At 35.7% G+C, this 12,062-nt stretch overlaps 1 protein-coding gene across 4 annotated transcripts in view; it reads left to right on the top strand.

Moving 5' to 3' along the window:
- ERBB4 (erb-b2 receptor tyrosine kinase 4) overlaps positions 1-12,062 on the top strand; it is a 1,171,999-nt gene that overhangs the window by 1,013,165 nt on the left and 146,772 nt on the right. The window lies entirely within an intron of this gene.

Genomic DNA, 12,062 nt, shown 5'->3' with positions numbered 1-12,062 from the left:
GAAATATTTCAATGTTTTTTAAAATTAGTTTTTAATCGGCTAGTACTTCTGAACTTTTACTGTAAATAAACTCTAGACAGACACATATGATTTTGGTAATCCAGATTTTACACTTTCTTCCATCCAAGTACTAACCAGGCCTGACCCTACTTAGTTTTCGAGATCAGATGAGATCGGGTGCATTCGGGGTGGTGTGGCCGTAGACCAGATTTTACACTTTCTGTACCCAACACATGTGCATGGACACACACACACACACTCTCTCTCTCTCTCTCTCTTTTTTTTTTTTCTCATTATGTTTTTCCCAGCAGCACTAGAGAGAATACATTATTCCCATTTTAGAGATGGAAAGACTGAAGCACAGGAATGCCAAATTATTGTTTTTAGTTCAGTTAGCTACTTGGTAATATACCTAATGCTGGTACCTAAGACTCTTGATTCCAAGCCTAGAGTATATTTTAATATACACCCATAAACATTAGTGTTGGTAGTTGAAAAGAGATTAAAAGTTAAAAGTAAGAATGAGAATAGGAGACAGGTAGGAGTCCATTAGATATAGTTCTAGGAACGCCTTACCTATCGGGATCAAACATATTTTACCAACAGCAAAGTATTTAACAATATAGTTATGTTCTTAGAATAAATTTCTTTTTTTCTACACATCTTTTATTAAGCCACAAAAGGTGCCACATACTATAACTTTACAAAAGAAGCTCTTAAAAGAACAAATATATCAGATTTTCCCTGTTGGAAACAAAGGCGACTGTAACAATAAACTCCTGAGCAGTTCAGCAACACATAGCTTCTCAAAGAAGAAAACCCAGTTAGAATGTACATTTTCTGGACCATAATTAGACATGGTATAAATTTCCCTGGTGATGGTAACAATAGAAAGACCAAGCTTAGCCTGTTAAATGAAATATGAGTGAGAACTGGGCAGTTCCAAGTGGCTGCTGGCACAGTTTTAGGTGTCCTGCCAGCATTCAAACCCACAGGGTCATTTGGCAGTCAGGTGTCATTAGTCAACGCTCTCGCTCTCTCCCTCTTCCCATCTGTTTTCGTCTAGCCTATTTGTGTAAATTACCTCTCAGTATGCAGCAGGGCTCAGTCTAGTCATGTATTTTCCTCCTACTCCTTTGTCCTTTTTATCCCTGACTGCTCATTTAGACTTATAGCAATGATTTGACCGAAAATTTAACATGAAAAGCAAGATAATGGTAGCAATTAATATTACTGCTGTTACAAAGCAACATCCCTTATGGCCATGGCAAAAAGACCACTAAAGATAGTATAACAAATGTCAAAGATGTAGTTGCCACTGGCCATTTCAAATCATGATGATTATCATCAGAGGCCAAAATGTAATGATGCCCTATAAGAGGATGTAGGATTTATGTAATTTTGTGTGGACAATTTGCAGAGTTAATATCCAAAGGAGATTCTTCAAGAGAGCACTGTTCCTAGTTTAAGAATAACAATACCTTTTAGAGAAAAATAGGAAAGATAAAATAGGTTTTCTCCCGAGTTGACCATGTTGTTTACTAGCACGCAGAACACCCACTTATCTGTTATCCCTTTGAATAAAATCAAGTCGTAAGTGTACCTGTAAATCCTGTCTCAATGCTATGAGGAAAGGTGGGAGGCTCAGCCTGTGTCACCCAACCAGTACACTTACTTCACAACAATTAAGAAGAAATAATTACTTACACAGTAGCAACTGATAGCAAGGGATTCCTACTCTGAGAAGGATTTAAACTGAAAGGATTATTTGCTAAGGGCAGATAAGAAAAAATCACATCACATAATCCCACAGCTGCATTTCTAGCAATGATATATAATTAGTTATGTTGGAGCAATAGTTATGGGAGCACTATTGATATCTAATTCTGGTTTATAAGAAATCATAGGAAAGTAGTCTTCTGAGAACTTTCTACTCTTTAGTAAGCATGAGCATGAAGATGTTTGACTAGATTTTCTGTATTTTTTTAAGTTTTGTTTTTATAGCAAGTTTGACCAAAGATTACTGACCATGTTTTTCAGCTCACTGTCATTTTGTCATATATGAATGAATTTAAAAGAAAATACAAATAGTCATGCACTGCAAATAGCCCCAACTTTTTCTTTTTGAAGTACCTCAAGGTTGGGAAATCCCTAAAAATAATCTAGATTTACCACTTATTCTGTACTTTAATCTCATCTGAAATGGCTCTGTAAAAAAAAATATTGTCTGTTCCATATTTAAATATTTCCAGTGACAAGTAGCACACCATTTTCTGAGGCAGAAGATTGTATATTTGGATAATCCTGGTTTTTGCCTAACAATACTCAAATCTGTATTCAAACAGATTACTCAATATTTGTCAAACAGTTTTTCATTTCCAAAATTCAACTTTAAAATAAGTAAGGATTATGAATATCCATTTCTTTAAAGACATATGAGCTCTATTAGGTACAGTGCTTAAGAACAATGATAAAGTGAACTATCTATGAAAAATAGGTATTTAAAAGTGTCAACTGAGCAGGGATACAACAGGAGGAATTGTAAAATTACAGAAGACATGGTCACAAGACTGTATATAATTCATGACAGCAAAATAGTAAAACATTTTGTCTAAAAGAAAAGAAATAGTTTAAACTAATTATGGTATACACCTAAGGAATTTTGTGAAACAATTAAAAAATGAAGTCTACCTACGTATTACTGAATGGAAAAATCTATCTGCAAGACCTGAGAATCATGTAACATACAAAATGAAAAAAGGAAGGTATAGAAATATTTACATGATATATTCCCATTTGTGTAAAACCAATAGCAACCACTTTATATATATTATTTATAATATATATTAATATATGTCAAATATTTTTATTTTAAATAAAAGAAATATATTTGTTTTATGCTAAATAATATAAATGTTAAATATTTACATTTGTAAATAACTGCATAGAAAAAGATACGAAAGTTTATATAAGCTAAAAACTGTTTACTATAGCTGAAGAATAGCATATATTTGAGAAATATAGAGAAATAATAACTTTTTTTCTATGTGTTGTTTTACGTGGGTGGTTTCTTATTTTAAAATGCAAGCTTAAACAATCAAAATGTCAGTCATTGAACCTTTTGGAGTTTGGATATCTTTTGATATCTTTTCTCTTCTCATTATTGTTATTGTCGTTTCCCGACGTCTTGTTCAGCTGGCACACAAAATTGTCTCACTTTCCATCTGTGGAGATCCCCATTTGATTGTGGTTATCATCTTCTATCTGTAGAGATCATTGTTGACATAATATGGTACTAAGGACCAAATGTTTAGCATAGCTCCTTTTTTCTCCCAGATTCTCTATAACTGCTATATATTTTTCAATTTCCTTTTCATTAAAACCATAAATTATAAAGTCCAGTGCTCTTTTTTAGTTAATTTTTTATATTTTTTTGGGGGGTACATAGTAGGTGTATATGTTTATGGTTACATGAGATATTTCAATACAGGTATGCAATGCATAATAATCTCGTCAGGGTAAATGGGGTATCAATCACATCAAGCATTTATGGTTTGAGTTACAAACAATCTAATTATACTCTTTTAGTTACTTTAAAATGTACAATTAAATTATTATTGACTATAGGCGTCTTGTTGTGCTAGCAAGTGTTAGGTTTTATTCATTCTGTCTATTTTTTTGTACCCATTAACCATGCCTACTTTTCCCCCCACAACCCTTCCCAGACTCTGGTGACAATTCTTCTACACTCTAGCTCCTTGAGTTCAATTGTTTTAATTTTGAGCTCCCACTAATAAGTGAGAACATGCAAAGTATGTCTTTCTGTGCCTGGTTAATTTCACTTAACATAATGACCTCCAGTTCCATCCATGTTGTTGCGAATGACAAGATCTCATTTTTTATGGCTGAATATGTACCACATTTTCTTTATCCATTCATCTGTGGATGGACATTTAATTTGCTTCCAAATCTTGACTATTGTGAATAGTGCTGCAATTAACATAGCAGCGCAGGTATCTCTTTGATATACTGATTTCCTTTTTGGGGGTATATACCTAGGAGTGGGATGACTAGATCATATGGCACCCCATTTTTAGTTTTTTGAGGAAACTAAACTGTTCTCCATAGTGGTTGTACTAATTTATGTTCCCACCAACAGCGTATGAGAGGTCCCTTTTCTTCACATCCTCACCAGCATTTGTTACTGTCTGTCTTTGGGATATAAACCATTTTAACTGGGGTGAGATGATATCTCCTTGTAGTTCTAATTTGCATTTCTCTGTTGATCAGTGATGTTGAGCACCTTTTCATGTAACTGTTTACCATTTGTATATCTTCTTTTGAGAAATGTCTGTTCAGATTTATTGCCCATTTTTTGAACAGATTATTAGATTTTTTCCTATAGAGTTGTTTGAGTTCCTTCTGGTTATTAATCCCTTGTCAGATGGATAGTTTGCAAATATTTTCTGCCATTCCGTGGGTTGTCTCTTCACTTTATTGATTGTTCCCTTTGCTGTGCAGAAGCTTTTTAACTTCATGTGATCCCATGTGTCCTTTTTTGCTCTGGTTACCTGTGCTTGCAGAGTATTACTCAATAAATCTCTGCCCACTCCAATGTCTCAAAACGTTTCCCCAATGTTTTATTTTAATAGTTTCATACTTTGATGTCTTAGATTTAAGTATTTAATCCACCATAATTTGATTTTTTAATATGGTAAGAGATAGGGTCTAGTTTAATTCTTCTAGATATGGATATCTAGTTATCCCAGAACCGTTTATAAAAGGGACTGTCTTTTTCCCGATGTATGTTCTTGGCACCTTTGTCAAAAATGAGTTTACTATAGATGTGTGGATTTATTTCTGGGTTCTCTAATTTATTCCACTGGTCTACATGTTTGTTTTTATGTGACTACCATGCTGTTTTGGTTACTATAGCTCTGTAATATAATTTGTTTTTTTTTCTTTTTTGAAGACATGGTCTCACTCTGTTTCTCAGGCTGGGTACAGTGGCATCATCATGGCTCACTACAGCCTTGACTTGCTAGGCACAAGCATTCTCCCACTTCAGCCTCCTGAGTATCTGGAACTACCAGCACATACCACCAGGCCTGGCCAATTTTTTTCTATTTTTTGTAGAAATAGGGTTTCACTATGTTGCCTAAGCTGGTCTCAAACTCCTGGACTCAAGAAATCCTCCCACCTCAGCCCCCAAGTGCTGGGATTACAGGTGTGAACGACTCTGCCTGGCCTTGGTAGTATAAGTTGAAGTCAGGTAATGTGATTCCTTCAGTTTTGTTGTTTTTGCTTAGGTTAGCTGTGGCTATTCTGGGTCTTTTATGGTTCCATATAAATTTTATGATTGTTCCTTCTATTTCTGTGAAAAATATCGTTGGTATTTTGATAAGGATTGCATTGAATCTGTAGGTTGCTTTAGGTATTGTAGTATGGACATTTTAACAATATTGAATATCTGGTTCATGAACATGGAGTATCTTTTCAATTTTGGTGTCCTCTTCAATTTCTTGCATCGGTGTTTTATAGTTTTCATTATAGAGATTGTTCACTTTTTTGGTTAATCTCAAGGTATTTTATTTCATTTGTAGCTATTGTAAATGAGATTACTTTCTTAATTTCTTCTTCAGATTGTTTGCTGATGGCATATAGAAATGCTAATGATTTCTATATCTTGATTTTGTATCCTGCAACTTTACTGAAAGTGTTTATTCATTCCAATAGTTTTATATTGGTGGAATCTTTAGGTTTTTCTAGATATGAGATTGTATCCGCAAATAAGAATAACTTGAGTTCTTCCTTTCCAATTTGGATGCTTTTTACTTATTTTTCCTGTCTGATTCCTCTATTCAGATATCCACTTTTATCCAGTATCCTCAGTAACAATGGTGAGGGTGGGCATCCTTGTCATGTTTCAAATCTTAGAGAAAAGGCTTTCAGTTTTTCTCCCTTCAGTATGATGCTAGCTGTAGCTCTGTCATATATGCCTTTTATAATGTTGATGTATGTTCCTTCTATACTTAGTTTTTCAGGGTATTCATGAAAGGATTTTGAATTTTATCAAATGCTTTTTTAGCTTCAATTGAAATGATTATATAATTTTGGTCCTTTATTCTGTTGATATGATGTATCACATTAATTGATTTGCATATGTTGAACCATTCTTGCATCCTTAAGATAAATTCCACTTGGTTATGATGAATTATCTTTCCAATATGTTGTTGAATTTGGCTTGATAGTATTTTGTTAAAAATTTTTGCATCAGTGTTCATCAGTGATATTGGCCTGTAGCTTTCTTTTTTCGATGTGTCTGTCTGCTTTTGGCATCAGTGTAATACTAGCCACATAGAATGAATTTGAAACTATTCCCTCCTACTGCAGTTTTTGGAATAGTTTGAATAGGATTGGTATTAGTTCTTTAAATATTTGGTAGAGTTCAGCAGTGAAGCCATCAGATACTGGGCTTTTCTTTGCTAGAAGTCTTTTTCTTATGACCGATCTCATTCCTTATTACTGGTTTGTTCAGGTTTTGGATTTCTTCATGGTTCATTCTTGGTAGGTTGCATGTGTCTAGGAATTTATTCATTTCTCCTAGGTTTTCCAATTTTTTGGCATATTGTTACTCCTAGTAGCCACTAGTGATCTCTTGAATGTCAGTAGTACCAGTTGTAATGTCCCCTTTTTCATCTCTAATTTTTTTTTTAATTTGGGTCTCCTCTCTTTTTTATTAATTAGTCTGGCTAATGATTTTTCAATTTTGTTTATTGTTTCAAAAAAAAACAACTTTTTGTTCTGTTGATCTTTTGTTTTCTTGTTTCAATTTCATTTATCTCTACTCAGATTTTTACTATTTTCTTTCATCTACTAATTTTGGGTTTGGTTTGCTCTTGCTTTTCTATTTCTTTAAAATGCATCATTAGGTTATTTTCTTGAAGTTTTGCCTCTTTTTTATGTAGGGACTTATAGCTATAAAATTTCTTCTTAGTACTTCTTTCATTGTATTCCATAGGTTTTGGTATGTTGTTCTCCCATTATCATTTTTTTCAAGAAACTTTTCAATTTTTAAAAAATGTCTTCATTGACCCACTGGTCATTCAGTAGCATATTGGTTAATTTCCATGTGTTTGTATAATTTCAAAAATTTCTCTCATTATTCATTTCTAGTTTTATTCCATTATGGTTAAAGAAGATGCTTGATATTATTTCAATGTTTGAGTATTTTAAGACTTGTTTTGTGACATAACATATGGTCTATCCTTGAGAATAATTTGTATGCTGAGGAAAGGAATTTGTATTCTGCAACCATTGGATTAAATGTTTTGTAAATATCTATTAGGTCCATTTGGTGTATAGAGTAGATTAAGTCCAATATTTCTTTGTTGATTTTCTGTCTGGAAGATCTGTCCAATGCTGAAAGTGGGGGTGTTGAAATCTCCAATTATTGTGTTATTGGAGTCTATCTCTTTATTTAGCTCTAATAATATTTGCTTTCTATATCTGGATGCTCCAATGTTGGGTACATATATATTTATGATTGTTATATTCTCTTGCTGAATTGACCCCTTTATCATTATATAATGACCTGCTTTGTCTCCTCTTATAGTTTTTGTCTTGAAATCTATTTTGTCTGATATAAATATAGCAACTCTTGCTCTTTTTTTGTTTCCATTAGCATGGAATATCTTTTTCCGTCACTTAATTTTCAGTCTGTGTGTGTCTTTATAGATGAAGAGTGTTTCTTGCAGGCAAGAGATCATTGGTTCCTGTTTTTCATCATGCAGCCACTCTGTCTTTTGATTGGAGAGTTTAGTCCTTTTATATTCAATGTTATTATCAGTAAGTAAGGACTTACTCCTGCTATTTTGTTATTTGTTTTCTGGTTGTTTTGTGGTCTTCTTTTTCTTCTTTCCTTCCTTCCTGTCTTTCTTTTAGTGAACGTGACTTTCTCTGATTAGAGGACTTAGTTTCTTGCTTTTTATTTTTTGTGTATCCATTGCATTTTTTAAAAAAATTTGAGGTTACCATGAAGTTTACAGATAACCTCTTATAATCTATTATTTTTAGCTGATAACAACTGAACACTGCTTGCAGAAACAAACAAACAAAAAGAAAACTAATAAAAACTCTACACTTTAACTGCCTCCCTCTGCTTTTTAACATTTTGTTATTTCTATTTATATCTTATTATACTGCCTATGTCTTGAAGAGTTGTTGTAGTTATTATTTTTGATTGCTTTATATTTTAGTCCTTCTACTTAAAAAAGAGTGGTTCACACAACAGAGTTACAGTGTTATACTATTTTGTATTATTCTCTGTACTTACCATCACTAGTTAGTTTTATACCTTCAGATGATGTCTTATTGTTCATTAATATGCTTTTCTTCCCAATTGAAGTATTCCCTTTAGCATTTCTTGTAGGACAGGTCTGCTGTTGATAACACTTTTCAGCTTTTGTTTGTCTGGCAAAATTTTTATTTCTCCTTCATGCTTGAAAGATATTTTGTCCAGATATGCTATTCTAGGGTAAAAGTTGGGTTTTTTTCAGCACATTAAATATGTCATGCCACTCCCTCCTGGCCTGTAAGGTTTCCACTTAAAATTTTATTGCCATACGTGTGGGTGCTCCATTGTTTGTTATTTGTTTCTTTTCTCTTGCTTTTAGAATTATTTCTTTATCCTTAACCATTAGGAGTTTGATTATCAAATGCCTTGAGGTAGTCTTCTTTGTGTTAAATCTGGTTAGTGTTCTGTAACCTTCTTGTACTTGGATATTGATATCTTTCTCTAGGTGTGGGAAATTCTCTGTTATTATTTCTTTAAATAAACTTTCTACCCATAATTTTTTCTCTGTCTCCTCATTAAGGCCAGTAACTCTTAGATTTGTACTTCTGAGGCTGTTTTCTAGATCTTATAGGCATGCTTTATGTTTTTTATTCTTTTTCCTTTTGTCTCCTCTGACCATATTTTCAAAAAGTGTGTCTTCAAGCTCACTAATTCTTTCTTCTGCTTGATTAGTTCTGCTATTAAGAGACTCTGATGCATTCTTCAGTATGTCAATTTCATTTTTCAACTTCAGAGTTTCTGCTTGATTCTCTTTAATTAACTTAATCTCTTACTTTAAGTTATATGATAGAATTCTGAATTCCTTCTCTGTGTTGCCTTGAATTTCTTTGAGTTTCCTCAAAACAGCTATTTTGAATTCTCTCTCTGAAATGTCAGATATCTTTATTTCTCCAGGATTGGTCTTTGGTGGGTTATTTAGTTTATTTGATGGGATCATTGTCTGGGCATTGAAGAGTTAAGTATTGATTTTAGTCTTTGTAGTTTGGGCTTGTTTGTACTCATTCTTCTTGGAAGGTTTTCCAGGTATTCACAAGGACATGACTGTTGTAATCTAAGCAATATCTGCATCAGAAGGATCTCCAAGGGCAGTAATGTGCTTGTTCTTTCAGACTTGCAGAGGTACTGCCTTGGTGGTTGTGGACAAGATCTGGATAAGATGTGGATTAGATCCGTGGATAAAATCTGGAAATTCTCTGGGTTGCCAGGCAGAGTCTCTTGTTTCTTCTCTTACTGTCTCCCAAGAAAATGGAGTCTCTCCCTCTGTGTTGAGCTGCCTGGGGCTGGGGATGAGTGACACAAGCACCCCTGTGGGTACCGCCACTGGGACTCTGCTGGGTCAGACCTGAGACCAGCATAGCCCTGAGTCTCACCCAAGTCCCACTGAAACTATTACCTTGTTACCACCTATGTTCACTCCAGGCCCTAGGACTCTACAATCAGCAGGTGGCAAGCCTGCCAGGCTTATGTTCTTCCCTTCAGGGTGTCGAGTTTCCCCAGGCCATGGGCAGTAGGCATCCAGTTCCCCCATCTGGCAGCTAGGGACTGGAGCGAAAAACCATAGAAGCTTACCTGGTGTTCTATTCTATGGTTTGGTTGGCCTTCAAACCATAAGACATAGTCCTTCCTACTCTTCCCTCCCCTTTCCACAGGAAGGGGAGCCTCACCCTGTGGTCACCACCACTACAGGCCCATGGGGAGTATTGCCAGGCTCTTGCTGATGTTCACTTAAGGCCCCAAAGCTCTTCAGTCAGCTCTGGTGAATGCTGCCAGGCCTAAGACTCACCCTTCGGGGCAGTGGGCTCCCTTTTGGCCCAGGGAAAGTCCAGAAATGTCATCCAAGAACCAAGGCCTAAAACTGGGGACTTCAATAATCTGTTTGGTGCTCTACTCCAGTGTGGCCGACCTGGTGCCTGAAGCCAGGACATCTCAGAGTCTCATCTAAGGCCCATGGCATACTACATGGGTATTGTTCCTGGTTATTCAGGGCCCAAGGGCCCTTTAGTCAGCAGGTGATGGATCCTGCCAAGACTAGGTCTTCCCTTTCAAGACAGCAGGTTTTCTTCTGGCCCAGAGCGTGTCTAGAAATGTCATTTGCGTGCTAAGACCTGGAATAGAGGCCTTACAACTTAGAACACTGCCCTATCCTACTGTGGCTGAGTTAGTATCCAAGATGAAAGACAGAAATCCTCTTACACTTCCCTCTCCTTTCCTGAAGTGGAAGGAAGTGGTCTATTATGGAGTCATAAGCTGTTTTGTCTGGGGTTGCAAGAGGGGTGGTTCAAGCACTTCCTTGGCTGCCCTGGCTGGTGTTTTAGTAGGTCATGTGCTCCCCAAGTCCACTGGCTCAGTACGTAGCTCAGCACTAGAACTTGCAGTCTTTGTGACCCAGACTGCCTTGCAAGTTTTATTTAGGAAACCAGAACACTTCAGCTTGCAGTGGTGAGGCTTGCTGGAATGCAACTTCTGGCCACTAGGATGGGGAGTTCTCCTTTGGCTAGGTCTTCTCTGAATGCTCCCTATGGGAGCAGGCATTAGCTGACTTCAGCCCAGTTTTACTTTCTGCTGTGACAGGGCAACACTGAGTTAAATTCAACATCTCAAAAGCACTGCGCTCTCCCTTTCCCAAACACATAGATTTCTAAGCAGCTGTGTGAGGGGTTGCAATGGCAATTCAAGGCTGTTTTTCCTCTTCAGTGCCTCTTTTAGCAATATGAAGTTAAAACCAGATACTGTGAGTGCTCACCTGATTTTTGGTTCTTGTGAAGGTGCTTTTTAGTTTTAGGCAGTTGTTGAATTTGGTGTTCCTATGTGGGGTACTGTCAGTGGGGCCTTCTGTTCCACCATCTTGCTCTACCCCTTTCATTCTATCCAGTGTTATTTCCTATCCTCTTGCCTTTCTTAAATATATCCAAAATTTCTCACTTTGCTACAGTAAGATCACTAATGCATCTTACCACCAAACTCTTAAGTTACCAAGTATAGGTGTACCTCCACGATATTATGGGTTCAGCTCCAGATCACTTCAATAAAGTGAATACTGTAATAAAGCAAGTCATGAAAACTTTTTGGTTTCCCAGTACAAAAGTTATGTTTACACTACACTGTAGTCTAATAAATTTGCAATAGCATTATATCTAAAAAGCAGTGTACATGCTTTAATTAAAAAATACTTTATTGCTAAAAAATGAGAATGATCATCTAAGCCTTTAGTGAGTTGGAATCTTTCTGATGGTGAAATTTCTTAAAATAGGATGACAGTGAAGTTTGCCATTATTTATTGACTCTTCCTTTCATGAAAGATTTATCTCTAGCTAGCAAAGTTGTTTGATAACATTCTACCTACTGTCGAACTTCTTTCAAAATTGGAGTCAATTCTCTCAAACCCTGCTGCTGCTCCATCAACTAAGTTTATGTAATACTCTAAATCCTTTGTTGTCATTTCAACAATGTTCACAATGCCTTCACCGTGAGTAGATTCTATCTTAAGAAACTACTTTATTTGCTCATCCGTGTAAGAAACAACTACTCATCCACTGAAGTTTTAACATGAGATTGCAGCAATTCAGTCACATCTTTAGGCTCCACTCTAATTGTAGTTATCTTGCTGTTTCCACTATATTTACATACAGTTGCTCTCTCCATTGAAATCTTGAACCCCTCAAAGTCATCCATGAGAGTTGGAATCAATTGCTTCCAAAGTCCTGTT

The sequence above is a fragment of the Pongo pygmaeus genome, chromosome 11 (genome assembly GCF_028885625.2).
Source record: "Pongo pygmaeus isolate AG05252 chromosome 11, NHGRI_mPonPyg2-v2.0_pri, whole genome shotgun sequence".
NCBI lineage: Eukaryota > Metazoa > Chordata > Mammalia > Primates > Hominidae > Pongo > Pongo pygmaeus.
This window is presented reverse-complemented; position numbering and strand designations above follow the sequence as displayed.